We start from the raw sequence: 14,657 nt of genomic DNA, 5'->3' as shown, positions 1-14,657 counted from the left end.
CACGGATCACCAAGAGGTGACCCGCGCCTACGCGGGTCACCAGTAACCGTCGCGCAACTCCGACCCCCAAATGCGTTTTCGACGGTTATTTAAGTGGTTTTCGTGGGATTTATCTGTTTTAGGGGTTCCCAACTGACTTGATATCATCTCTACACGTGTGAAGACTGTTATTAACTGAAGATAAGGCTAAATCTCCCATTCTCATCTAAATACCCGCATCCGAGGTCCTATAAATATAAGCCTAGGGCCTCCATTTTACAAATCTGGAATTTTATCAAGAGGACGATGTGCTGCTGGATTGAGGAGTCAAGGAACATGAAATTTCAGCGAAGGTTAACCAGATCCCGACGAACTTCAGCATAAAGAGGAAGGCTTTAGAAGGATCTGAACCGTATTCCCCCCGTCCGTTCCTTAAGATTAGGCTTAGTCTTAATCTTGAGAAGAGTTACTGATTTTGCTTGGTCGATTTCAGTGCTTCAAGCGAATACTTCCTTGGTGAAGTAGGAGCTCTGTTAATTTTCCTACAACCGGATCTCAATATCCGCGATCGTCCATGGATATCAATATCCCCGCCGCAGGCGAAGATCCCACGCAAGCAAGAGTTGATAAACATTTCTTGCGTTTATTTTCTAGAAAGTTGTAATCTTTATTTTTGTTATTTGAATTCATTGTAAATGATCAAAGTTGTAATGAACTCGATAATGAAGACTACTTTCAACGAAAACAAACTGGCGATCATAGTGGGATCCGACAGCCTTTCTGCGAAGGCTGATGTGTCGCAACCTCGGATCCTCATCCCGGTTGAGGAAGAGGTCGAATATGAGTTCGACCAGCAGAAATATGAGGAGTACTTGTCCTCCTCCTCTAGATCCGCCTCTCCTTACAAATCCAGGAAGGTCCGCTAGTCTTGGGATTTGAAGACCCAAGAAGATCTCCGCGTCACTGCCACTACAGTTGTACATCACAACACTCCTCTAGCGTCCAATGAGGCCGGATCTGCAGATCTGGACTCTTCCTCCATCAAGGAGTCATTTGCTAAAGGCGCGCCAACTTTATCAAAGAGGGCACGCCAAAGGTGACGCCAACGCCTTGCACGCTAACTTGCTAAGGCTTTGGAGCCAGTTGACGAAATTTGTTACGAAGTGGATCTAAAGTCCAGAAAGCGCCAACCGCCACAATAGCGGGTGAACAACCCCTCCTCCTCCGAACCAACGAAGAATGAATGGGTCTGCGTTAAAAAGACCCGCTCAACACTTCAAGAGAGAATTCAGAAACACCGCGTATTGCTGGCGCATGCAAGAATCTAGAAAATTGCAGAAGGAAGAAGTGGAAAAGAAGCCACCGCCTTGCACACTAACTTGCTAAGGCTTTGGAGCCAGTTGACGAAATTTGTTACGAAGCGGATCTAAAGTCCAGAAAGCGCTAACCGCCACAATAGCGGGTGAACAACCCCTCCTCCTCCGAACCAACGAAGAATGAATGGGTCTGCGTTAAAAAGACCCGCTCAACTCTTCAAGAGCGAATTCAGAAACACCGCGCATTGCTGGCTCATGCAAGAATCTAGAAAATTACAGAAGGAAGAAGTGGAAAAGAAGCCACCAAAACTGCACAAAGTATGGATGCCAAAGTCCAAGGCGACGGCCGAAAAGATCAAAAACCGCGGGTCACTCAAGTCTGACTCTCTAAGCCGCGGGTCACTTAAGTCTGACCCTCTAAGCCGTGAGTCACTCAAGTCTGACCCTCCCAGCCACGGTCACTCAAGTCTGACCCACCTAACCACGGGCCACCAAGGTCTGACCTGTGCCAGGGCTAAGACAGGAGACATTCTGCACCTGTTCCATCGAGTTCCGCCCCTACTTCATTTGATTCCACGCCTCCAGTAGAGCTCCACGACAGCATGAATTTGTCCTGATTTAAGATAAAGATCACAGACCGTCTTGGTCCTTCACATGATGATCGAGATAAAGCTCTAGTTAAAGAGCGCTTGGGCCTATTGAATGAATCTCGAGTGGTTTATCAGGCTGGGGGTCGTAATCGTCCTCCTAAGCAGTGGAGGAGATCACATGATGGGAAAATCCCTGTAACTGACCGCATTAGATTGCGTGTCGAAGTCCAGGAGCCTGTTGAGGTCCTACGCTCACGAAAACATAGCCTCAAACATGTGACTCCTGAAGAAGCTAACAAAGTGTTGAGTTCCCAGAGGAAAGCGTACTCGTCTGACGACGACGTTATACCTGAGGGGTCGTGCCAACACACGATAGGTTACTCCGGTCATCTGACCGATGAGTTATACTATCGGACTGGGGGTACAAACAAGTCTTAGAAAAGGAGTAACCGAGAAACGGACTCTCATTATCCGTGTGCCAAAATTATCAAGGCAGTATTGCTATCCCAAACCTGCCCCGGAGAGAGTTTCAGTATTTGAAAGAATCTCCATCGGAACATCCGAGTCCAAACCAAGGCGTTTTCGTAGAAAGAAATTAGCCGCTCAAGATGATGAATTCCAGAAGTGTCTGTCAACATGACTGGTAGAGGGAAGTCAACACGATGCTTTAGTCCTGACCAGTTTTCAGGAGTATCCTAGCGAATAACTCGATTACGACCGGGGACCAGTAGACGAAGGGATTGCCAGAGAATGTAAAAGGGACTACCCTCAGATGACGAAACGTCAGATGCTTGCTCAGATGCTTGCTCAATAATGACTTCCAATGATATGACATCTAACGTGGGACAATCCTATGAGTCATTTATGATCAACACAGAACAAATGGCTAAAATTCTTGAAGACGCTCTAACCAAGCAGAAAGAGAATTTCAAATTTGAAATAGAGATGGCTATGCAGAAGATGAAAGAAATGCACAACCAACAAACTAACGCACTGACGAATCAGCAGGGAGAGTCTAGTCATCGTAATAATCCTAACCAAGCTGATAGTGATCGGGAAGCAGACGAGAATGCCAACATGGATACCCCTAGGGGTGAGCAATCGGTCGGTTCGGTCAGTTTTTGTCAAAATTTGACCAACCGAAACCGAATCACCTATTATTCAGAACCGAACCAAACTGTCCATGTCGGTTCGGTGCGGTTCGGTTCGGTTTGTTGGTTTAGTTATAAGTTTGCTGATTAAGCTTTGTAGTACCACGGGCAGGTTATTGAAACTAAATTTTTTTAGCAATGCAGTGATCATGCTTGAACCTGTACATGGTCATACACAATGCATCAAACACATGGCAATTCATCAAACACATGTCATATCTTTTTCTCAAGTACCTCAAAACGTGACACTAATATGCATAAGTATAACATATGTCAAAGATCCAAAACAAAGGCAAATCATCAAACACATGGCATGAGGAGTCTTAGCTCGAGAGAGGAACTCCCAACAGATGTGGAATCTCAGCGGCACGGCTAACACGCTGGTGAGCCACACGAGCGAGGCCAGCATAGGGTTAGGGTTGGGGTTGGGGATCTGGTGAGGGTTAGGGTTAGGGATCTGGCGAGCAAGAGGCTACGGAGGGAGTCGGGGAGATGAGGGTTAGGGTTGGGCTTGGGGATTTGAACATTGGTGGAGGCGACGGCGGGGAACAGATCGAGAGAGAGAGAGAGAGCAAGAGGAGATTTAGGGTTGGGAATCAGGGAATGAATGAGAACACGGATTTTATAGTAGTCGGGTATCGGGTATGGGTTACGGTGGGGTGTGAGTTCGGTCGGGTCGGTTTTACTCGGGTTGAATATTTCTGAACCCGACCTGAATCGATGGCTGATCAAAACCACACCGAATCGTGGGAAATCGATCGGTTCGGTAGGTTCGATCGGTTTGGACCGAACTTTGCTCACCCCTAGATACCCCTCCCGTTGACAACAATGCTGGGGGTGGTCCCTCAAATGATAATAATACAAAGGATGACGACGTCGTTTCTCCTTAGGATCGTTCAAAGAAAGATACGAGCGAGGATAAAAAGATGAGGGACTTAGAGAGCAAAATCAATGCGTTGATGAGTGATCAAGAAGTAAAGAAGTCCGGAATACCGTGTCCATACCTGAGAGAGTGGGAATCAATCTTGTACCCGGTGAAGTTTAATTTGATCAACTTCACACCGTTTGACGGAAAGGGTTCCCCCACTCAACACTTAATATACTTCAAGTCTCATTTGGGAATAATCTTCGACAATAAGCCCTTGATGGTACGGTCATTCGTCGGCACTCTTCGCGGAGAAGCCTTCGATTGGTATCGCCATCTTAAGCCAAGGAGTATCAGCACTTAGGATGATATGGAGGACATGTTTCTTACCAATTTCTTCGATGACGATATCGAGGTTTCAATCGAAACGTTATTCGACAAGAAACAAAAGGACGGAGAGTTAGTCGAGAACTTCATCAAACGATTCCGAAACAAAGCAATGAATTATCGAGATCCAGTCAGCGAAGACTTCATAATAATCTCTCTTTGGATATCCTCGAAGCCATGAGAATGACGCCGTCTAAAACTTGAAAGGATTTAAAGGTGCAAAGAGAATGAGCCGAACGTTTCCTCAAGAGGAAGAAGGCTGAGAGGGGTCAAACGGCGACAAATGCTCCACAACAGAATTTTGTCCCTTGAGGTAAGGGGAAAGCACAAGCGAACACAGTGGATGTGAACCAAATGTTCGAGCTACAACCGTAACCACAACAGCAAGAATAAAAGGCGTCTCAGCAGTAGCAGTGGTAACGACAACCTCAAAAACAAAAGACCTCGGAACCAAAATTTCCAAAGGTTTACTCGTTTAAAGAAGAAGAAGTCCCTGATATTTTCAAATACCTCATAGAGAACAACAAGATCAAGTTGCCTCCAATCCAAGATTAAGAAGAGGCTAAAAGGGTTAATGTCCAGAAGTACTGCGCGTTCCACAGAGCGGTTTATCACCCTACCAAGTCATGCTACGCCCTCAAAGAAAAAATCCAAGCTTTGATCGATGTCGGGGTCATTACTATGAAACAATCCAAGGAGAAGAAGGTGGGTGTGAACGCAGTGTCAATCAGCTTCGGATATGTTCCCCTGAATTGGTTTCAGCCCGAACCCATAATGAACGTAACGGTGAAGACCGTTAATGAAGATCCTCACAAATAGCGCCAGAAAGGGCTTGCGCCACACACAACCCTAAATGGTGAGATTCTCTGGGTCCATCTTGATCTGATTGAAGATGAACAATGGGTGGGAGCCTCGTCTAAGAAGAAATCAAAAGACAAAGGAAAGTCCTGTTATGGTGCCTTAGCCATTCCACAAGGAAACGATGAAAGAATCCCTGCTTTCCCACTCTCAGAAGATGAGCAAGAAGTCTTTGCTACCCGGAGTGAGAATGAATACCATTTCAATTACCCGAGTGCTTCCAATCAGTTAGCCGAGCAGGGGGTGACCAGAAATATTCCTTCCAAAACATTAGCTGAAATAAGAGTGGCCATAACTCCCCCCGCAGTTGTTGAGAAGACTCAACAAAAGCAAAAGGAGAAAGAGCCATTATATCAAGAGATTCAAAACCCGAAACAGTCTTGATTCAATCAACCGATTGGAAGAGACAAACCGGAAAGTTCGAGCGCTCCACATCGCTTCGATATCATGACACAATTAGCTAATATATCGGCTATATTGACTTTATATGAGCTGTTGCGTCTTTCAAAAGACACAAGGGAGGCGCTGCAAGAAGCCTTGGCCAATTAGGACGTTCTCCTGACTCAGATCAAGCCGTCTCCCGAGGAGCCAGAGCCGCCAGTCCAACACTGTAACCTCGCGGTGAACCACTTTCCTTGCATTTCTTTCACCAAAGAGGACATGCAGAAAAATAATTCAAAGCATGACCGACCCCTGTATTTCACTGGGCACATTGGCTCCAGCGTCGTCAACCGGATCCAAGTCGATCCGGGTTCCGCTGTTAGCATCATGCCACTTCGATTGATGTACAGTCTTAGAATACCGGCCATTAAGCTAGCTTCCACAGGCACTACGATCTACGGATTCAACATCAGTGGGTCCAGACCATTGGGTAAAATCCGAGTAAAGTACCAAATCGGAGATTTGAAGTAAGAAGTCACATGTTATGTGATCGACGTAGAAACTTCTTATAACTTACTGTTGGGTCGACCATAGATCCACGGTAACGTTATAGCCCCTTCTACCCTCCATCAGTGTCTTAAATATGTAGACACTAATAATAAGGTCAAGACTGTGGTCACCAGTTTGTTTTCGTTGAAAGTAGTCTTCATTATCGAGTTCATTACAACTTTGGTCGTTTACAATGAATTCAAATAACAAAAATAAAGATTATAACTTTCTAGAAAATAAACGCAAGAAATATTTATCAACTCTTGCTTGCATGGGGTCTTCGCCTGTGCCGGGGATGTTGATATCTGTGGACGACCGTGGATCACATCCGGTTGTCAAAAAATTGACAGAGCTCCTACTTCACCAAGGAAGTATTCGCTTGAAGCACTGAAATGGACCAAGCGAAATCAGTAGCTCTTCTCGAGTTTAAGACTAAGCCTAATCTCAAGGAACGGACGAGGGGAATACGTGTTCAGATCCTTCGAAAGCCTTCCTCTTTATGCTAAAGTTCGCCAGGATCTGGTTAACCTTCGCTAAAATTTCGTGCTCCTTGACTCCTCAATCTAGCAGAACCTCGTCCTCTTGATAAAAATCCAGATCTGTAAAATTAAGGCCTTAGGCTTATATTTATAGGGTATTGGATGCGGGTATTTGGATGAGAATGAGAGATTTGGCCTTATCTTTAGTCAATAAAAGTCTTCCCACGTGTAGAGATGATATAAAGTCAATTAGGAACCTCTGGAACAGATAAATCCCGCGAAAACCACTTAAATAACCGTCAAAAATGCGTTTGAGGGTCGGAGCTACGCGACGGTCACTGGTGACCCGCGTGGGCGCGGGTCATTAGGTGGTGACCCGCGCCCCCTGCGCAGGCTCTGAGCTTTTGGCATTTTCCGATCTTCCCGGACTCGTATTTTCTACCGTTCTGTGCATTTAGTTGTCTCGTTGATTTGTACGCTTTGCTAACTTGCCTTAATCGTTCGTTAGTTTCTTTACGGTACCTGAAGCTGACTGAAACACACGTTAGGCAAGCGCGAGCTAACTGACGAGCGTGTTCGGTCACTTGGAGTTGACTGTCGCACGCGAGCTGACTGACGAGCGTGAGCTGACTAACGTGCGCGAGCTGACTAACGTGCGCGAGCTGACTGACGAGTGTGAGCTGACCGACGTACGCGAGCTGGCTGACGTGCGTGAGCTGACTGAAGTGCGTATGAGCCAATTGGATAATCCTTCTTGACTCGGATGTGTTAGACCCTAGAGGGGGGGTGATTAGGGTCTTATGCTAATCTAATCCGATTAAATGCCAATTAAAACTAATTAACAAGTTATCTTCTTACAAGATAGATATACAAAGAGTTGTGTGTAAGAATATGCAATATACACAAGGTGATATATCCTAGCAAAGAGGTATACTATATGATATATGCAAGGATATGCAAACATAAGGGTAACATAAACAAATGATATAGTGAATGAAATAAACAATAAGAGAGAGGCTATAAAGATGAACAAATATAAGTGTGCTAAGCCAAACTCAAACAAGCAATATGATCACGGAGTTCGGACCTTCCGTCCTACGTCTCCGCTCCCCACTCCCGGGGAGAAATCCACTATCACAACCGGGTTTTCTACGCTCACCCGAATAACGTTTACAACCACACTATGTCGGTTTTCAACGATCACCGATCAACGTGAAATGCTAGGAAATAGAGTTAAGGAAACTTCTCTATAAACACAAAGAGAGGATGATGAAATGTTGAAGATGAACTCTTCAATAGTTGATGTAAACTCCTCTTTGTAACAGCAAACCCAAAACAAACTTAAACCAAAACTAAACAAGCTTAAACCCTTGTTTAAAACCTTGTTTAAAAACTTCTTTAAAACATTTCTTGCTACCATCTAAAATCTGAGATAAGGGGGGTATTTACATGAAACCTCAAAGGTAAGAGAAAGCCAAGAAAAAGACCAAAAAACCATTCTGCAACGGCTCTAAAAATAGCCGTTGGAATAGAACTGACAGATCGGCGGTCGACCGGAGCGGTCGACCGCAAAGAACAAAAAACAGAACAGAGAGTTCGTCGGTCGGCCGCACTATAGCGCGGTCGACCGCCGGTACTGTAGCAGGTATATCTAGTTTTATAAAATCAGTTAAAAATAGTAAAACAGCTCCAAAAATTATGACATTTTGTGGAAAGGTTCTAGACATGTAGAATGACATGTTAGAGAAAGAATTTCTGAAAAATCATTTCCCAGTTGAGAGAAATAAATGTTTGAACACAGATTTACAGTTTCTGAAAAACTGCAGACATACACGATTTTGTAAAATCAATTAGGCACAGTAAATCAACTCCAAAAATAGTAAAATTTTGATAAAAGTTTCTAAACATGTATATAAATATGTCAAAGAAAGAATTTCTTAAATATCACTTCCCATTTATGAAAACTCATCTGTTTTGTAAAACATGCACGAACAAAAACATGATTTTGTAAATTCCATTAAACATAACAAATCAATTCCAAACTTGATGAAACTTTGCAAAATGTTTATAAACATGAAGACAAACATGTTAGAAAAAGAATTTCTCAATTTTCATTTCTCAATTGTGAAAACTCATTATTTTGTAAAAACATGCATGAATATGAATTTGTTAAGAACTTGTTTTTGACAAAAAGAGTTTAAACGCATATTGAAACTTTATGAAATGTCTTCATAAACATTATAACACATTAATATAAAGTAAACATGGTCAATAAAATAATATCACAAAGTTTTCTCAAAATAGCTCATTTTGTGAGAAAATCCAATATTGTGTGTGTATATGATATTGAGCTTAGAGTATTAAACACACATAATATAAACCTATACTAAATATACCCAAGCTTGATGAAGGTCTTCAATGAGCATGACTTGGTAAACTTTGCGGAAGAAGTTTGAACTTGATCTTTAACTTTGAATTGCATAAGCTTCACCGACATTCCGCCAACCTCCTTTTGATATGATCGTGAATGCTCGATTCCATCCATCCTCCAATACGTTGTTTGCCTAGAATAAATACGAAAACACAAACACTAAACAAACAACATTAGAAGTAAATTGTTTGTTAATTATCATCAAAACAAGAAGGCCAACAGGATGGTAACGCCCACTCTTCATTTTGAGCTGCATGCGGGAGCTCGTAGGTAATTTTAGACGCCTATACTCTGAAGTCCAATTCTCACTCCATAATGAGTTACGATTTGCCGAAAGTGATGAAATTTTATATATTAAATTCAGCAACATTACATAGAAAAATAAAGCACATGAAAAAAAATTAAAAATCGGGTAGGTCATTTCCTCCATATCCATCTCTTCTGTAGTCAGGTATTCTGTATTGACTTCCTGCATAACTATATTCAGGATTAGGAATATCAGATGAAGAACCTCCAGTTATGTTTTTATTTAAAATCTCTTATTTTTTTTAATTCGAAAATACTCGCGTTCCGAAGGATCAGTAATAGTATCAAGATTAATTAACATAATTTTACTTTCCCATCGTTCCCTTTGAAGATCTAATTTTTTCTTATCGTTTTCGGCCCTTAACATCATAATCTGGTGCATTGTCATTCTATCATTTTCTCGTTGTTCATGACTTTTTTTAAATATCAATAATTTCTTGATTATTTTTATTGAGAGTTTCAAAATCGAGGTTCTTTTCAATTGCTTGTCGCCTCCTCATCTTCTCTTTCTTCCTTCCTGTCGGTCAACTTGTTGACATATCATCGTTATTATGAGTACATCCCTCATTATCGTCATTTAAGTCGATGACAGGAGAACTTGAATCTGGTCCCTGAGATAAGCGGGACTTTGAAGTTTTGAAAGTTGCAGGCGATCTGACACTTATATTTGCTCATTTCTCTGCATCTTTTAAACTGACCAAACATGATCAAATAGAAACCCCTTTCTCTCTTCTACATCTTCTGCAAATATTATCCTAGCACGTTTAATGTACTACAAGAGAGGAAGAAACAAGAATTCATAACATGATAATCGATGTTAATAGTCAAGATTTTGTTATTCAAATACTTACAATGTCAAGCTCAGAAGCACAACTTAGATTTAGGCGCTCGACTTGTCGAATGCATCCTCAAAATTTACTGATGGGCTTCATAATTAATTACATTCGGTATGAGAGAGACTTAATAGTTCTTTGAGCAGTACAACTATTGGAAATCCTTTTATGAAATAAAGCAGAAATTTTATTCTCCTTGCATTGATTCCTGCCAGCATAGAGTCTCCCCACATTAGATTCCTACCAGTATTGGATTCTTTCTATGTTAGAGACTCCCCACATTGGATTCTCCTTGCATTGATTTTTCCTCAGTAATAATTTCTACCCGAAGTATGTCTATAAATACTTGCATAATTTTTATATCTCCACCACAACTCTTCTTATTCTATATCCATAACTCTTTGAATTCCTCCATCATAATAGTTTCATCCTCAACAACTTTATCTCCTTAGATTATGACATCCAGTCGCGGAAAATCTTTTTTACAAGAAGAAGGCCAAATTTTATGCGCTACGTGGCTCAAAATTTCTCAAGACTCAGTCATGGGTTCTAATATTTGTATATTTGTACGACTCAAAGGACTACGAAGTCTCTCTTATGCCAAATGCAATTAATTATGAAGGCCATCAGTAAATTTCGAGGATGCATTTGACAAGTCGAGCGCCTAAATCCAAGCGGTGCTTCTGAGCTTGACATTGTAAGTATTTGAATAACAAAAATCTTGATTATTAACATCTGTTATCATGTTATTAATACTTGTTTCTTCCTCTCTTGTGGTAGATTAAACGTGCTAGGATAATATTTGCAGAAGATCCAGATGAGAGAAAGGGGTTTCTATTTGATCATGTTTGGTCAATTTTAAAAGGTGCAGAGAAATGAGTAAATATAAGTGTCAGATAGCCTGCAACTTCCAAAACTTCAAAGTCTCACTTATCTCAGGGATCGGATTCAAGTTCTCCTGTCATAATGACGACGATATGTTAACAAGTCGGTCTACAGGAAGGAAGAAAGAGAAGACGAGGAGGCGACATGCAATTGAAAAGAACATCAACTTTGAAACTCTTAATAAAAATAATCAAGAAATTATTGATATTTAAAAAAAAAGTCATGGACAACGAGAAAATGATAGAGTGACAATGCACCAGATTATGATGTTAAGGGCCGAAAACGATAAGAAAAAATTAGATCTTTAAAGGGAACGACAAGAAAGTAAAATTATGTTAATTAATCTTGATACTATTACTGATCCTTCGGAACGCGAGTATTTTCAAATTAAAAAACAAGAGATTTTAAATAAAAACACAACTGGAGGTTCTTCATTTGATATTCCTAATCCTAAATATAGTTATGCAGGAAGTCAATACGGAATACCTGACTACAGAAGCGATGGATATGGAGGAAATGACTTTCCCGGTTTTTAATTTTTTTTCATGTACTTCATTTTTCTATGTAATGCCGCTGAATTTAATATATACATTTTCATCACTTTCGGCAAACCATAACTCATTATGGAGTGAGAATTGGACTTCGGAGTAGTTATGAAGATTGTTCCAAATATTATGCTATATTTTCTGGTTTTTAAAAGATTTTTCTGGAACTGCATTTTCGGGCCAACTCCCCTGATACCCTATTTCCAATTATTTTTCGGTTCTCTCTAAAATGGACCGCACATTATCTTTTTTTTGCCTTCGGTTTTATTTTAAAGGCTATTATCTATTTCTTATTATCAATTCATTAAAGATAATTAATTTTATTTAAATATATGATTATATTATATATTATAATTTAGTATTAATTTATAATAGATTTTATATTTTAAATTAATTCATATAATTTTTTTTATCATTTTATATTTTTTAAATCATTTAAAGTATTATATAAATAATCATTGAATAATATGTATTTTTAAATAGAGTTTCATATAGAGGGGAGTGGTTGGAGTGTCCCCCTCTAAAACAGAATATGCATGATAATATTTTTTGGGGAGGCTGGCTGCAGCCTCCCCGTTGGAGCTACTCTAAAGCAAACTTTATTCAGTTTGAAACTATTTTTATGTAATTGTAAACTGTTTGATTTGTTTTATAAAGGATTTCAAAAGTATGGATTAATGAAAAGCCTATATCTACTCTTCTATACTTATACGAGAATCCATAGAATATGCATGATAATATTCTTTGGGGAGGCTGGCTGCAGCCTCCCCGTTGGAGCTGCTCTAAATCAAACTTTATTCAGTTTGAAACTATTTTTATGTAATTGTAAACGGTTTGATTTGTTTTAGTATAAAGGATTTCAGAAGTACGGATTAATGAAAAGCCTATATCTACTCTTCTATACTTATGCTACAGTAAATACTACAGTAAATTACCCCATGTCTGTCTGCTACAACAAATTACTGTAAATTTACCCCAGTCTGGCCGTTGCAGCAAATTACTGTACCGTGAACAGTAAATCAGATCTCCCACTATATTTTTTGAAGTTACTGTTTATACTACAGTATTTTACTGTATCATAAACTATAAATCAAATCAAATGTATTAAAACTTAGATCCTCTTGTAAGTATAAAGGAGTAGATATGATTTCTAAATCAAATGTATTAAAACTTGAATCCTTTTTTAAGTATAGAGGAGTAGATATAATTTCTAGGTTTAAGCATACAATAATCAAATTAAATGAATTAAAACTTAGAGGGAGATAAGTTTAAAATGTAATACTTAAAAAAATAAGGGATCGTGCTTTGCACGGGGTGCACACTAGCGTCTTTATATACTTGAACCAAGAAGGTCCACAACAGCTTGATGTTAAATGTCCTTAAACATATAGATGTGATTTTATTCTTAGCAATAACTTCCCGGCTCCATTTTGTATCATATTGCTTCTTGCATCACTATTCATCCGTTGCTTACATAGTTACAATTTTTTTTTTATTTTAAAAACTGTTAGATATGAGCATCAATTATTTTATTTGATTTTTCCTTCATGAGCCACGCTTTGTTTTAGCCACGGCTGACACACACCAAGTATTGCTATTTTATTAGTAACTTGTTTTGCATAATTCAAGCTCATCCAGAAGCTGCTGAGTGGAGGAGCAATCTTATAGCAAATAATAATAAGTTATTGGTGCTTTATGCGGCTGATAGAGTAACTTGAGAGAATTCTGAAACTGTAGTTGAGATAAGAGGGAGGAGAGCTTTTAGTGTCTCTAATGAGCTTGATGATCTTACAATTGAAGGCATCGATGAAATGATTTCGAGGGAAGAAATTTTCTTCGACAATTTTGATGAACAACCAACTGATAAAGAAGATGGTCGTGGGGCTGCCACCGAGTCCAGGTCAACGACAAATTCAAAAAAGAAAAGCAAGAAATCAAAGGATGATGTTGGTGTTGACAAGATTTACAACGGCATGGAGGTAGTAGCTGAGGCAATTCGTGATAGTGCGATTGAATTCAACAAGGGTCGGGAAAACGTGCCTATGAAAATGAACGATATTTGAGATTTTTTGCTTAAGATGGGGATCGGGAATGAACAAATTGAAGATGCATATCTATTCCTACTTAATCCTCTGGAGAATTTGAGAGGTTTACTTGGGTGTCCATTGAAAAGGCGCAAGAGCATTCTTATGAAAATGATGGCCCATTTTTAGCTTCCACCTACTCATCTAGAGTATGATTTATGTTCCTATTTTCTTAGTTTTATTAACTTTTGTTGAATGTCGTTTGGTTATGTGTTGACGATCACAAATTTATCTTTGATTTTTGCTTATGTATGGCAATTATATACTTATCTTTGCTAACTTTTGGGTGTTTATGCCAAACTAGTGGTCGAAAACTAGTGATCGACTTTTGTTGGAAAATGTACTATGTTTGATATATTTGTACTTTATATATTGGAAAAAAATGTGATGACTATATATTGTGGTTCTTTTATTATTTTATATTAACTCATGTTATTTTGACAAGCTCTAGCAAAGGAAATTCACTAGTTAACAACAACGACCATGACAACAACAATAATAATAGTAGCTATAATAATAATAATAATAATAATAATATCAATAATAATAGTAGTAATAGCTATATCTTTTTTTATCATTTACTATTTAACAAAATATCTTAATAATATATAAGAGTATTTATGTAACTTTGTCTATATATACTTTACTTCCCTCTTCTCTATTAGAACTCCCAAACAAATTTACTTCCGTTCCACTAACTAAACTTCAAAACAACATTTTATCTTTTCACTTTCATCCCTAACCTTTGCTTTCCATTATTTAACTTTCCGTCCCTCCGCTTTGTAAACTCCCAAACAAAAACATGTTTTCTATATTGTAGTATGGAACTATGATGCGAAGAAGGAATCAGTGCTTGAAGTAACCAGAGAGGATTTACTTGAGCTGCAACATATCGAGCCCCATCGAGGAGCACAACGACGGTCACAGCGTGGTCAGCCTGAGAAGGTCGCTATTTCGTCGGAGGAGCGAAGTGGGGGGCGTGCGAGAAGGGGGAGGAGATCATTGCAGTTGTGATGGC

Source organism: Asparagus officinalis, chromosome 5 (assembly GCF_001876935.1).
Source record: "Asparagus officinalis chromosome 5, Aspof.V1, whole genome shotgun sequence".
NCBI lineage: Eukaryota > Viridiplantae > Streptophyta > Magnoliopsida > Asparagales > Asparagaceae > Asparagus > Asparagus officinalis.
The sequence above is the reverse complement of the archived record's forward strand: the minus strand, read 5'-3'. Positions refer to the sequence as shown.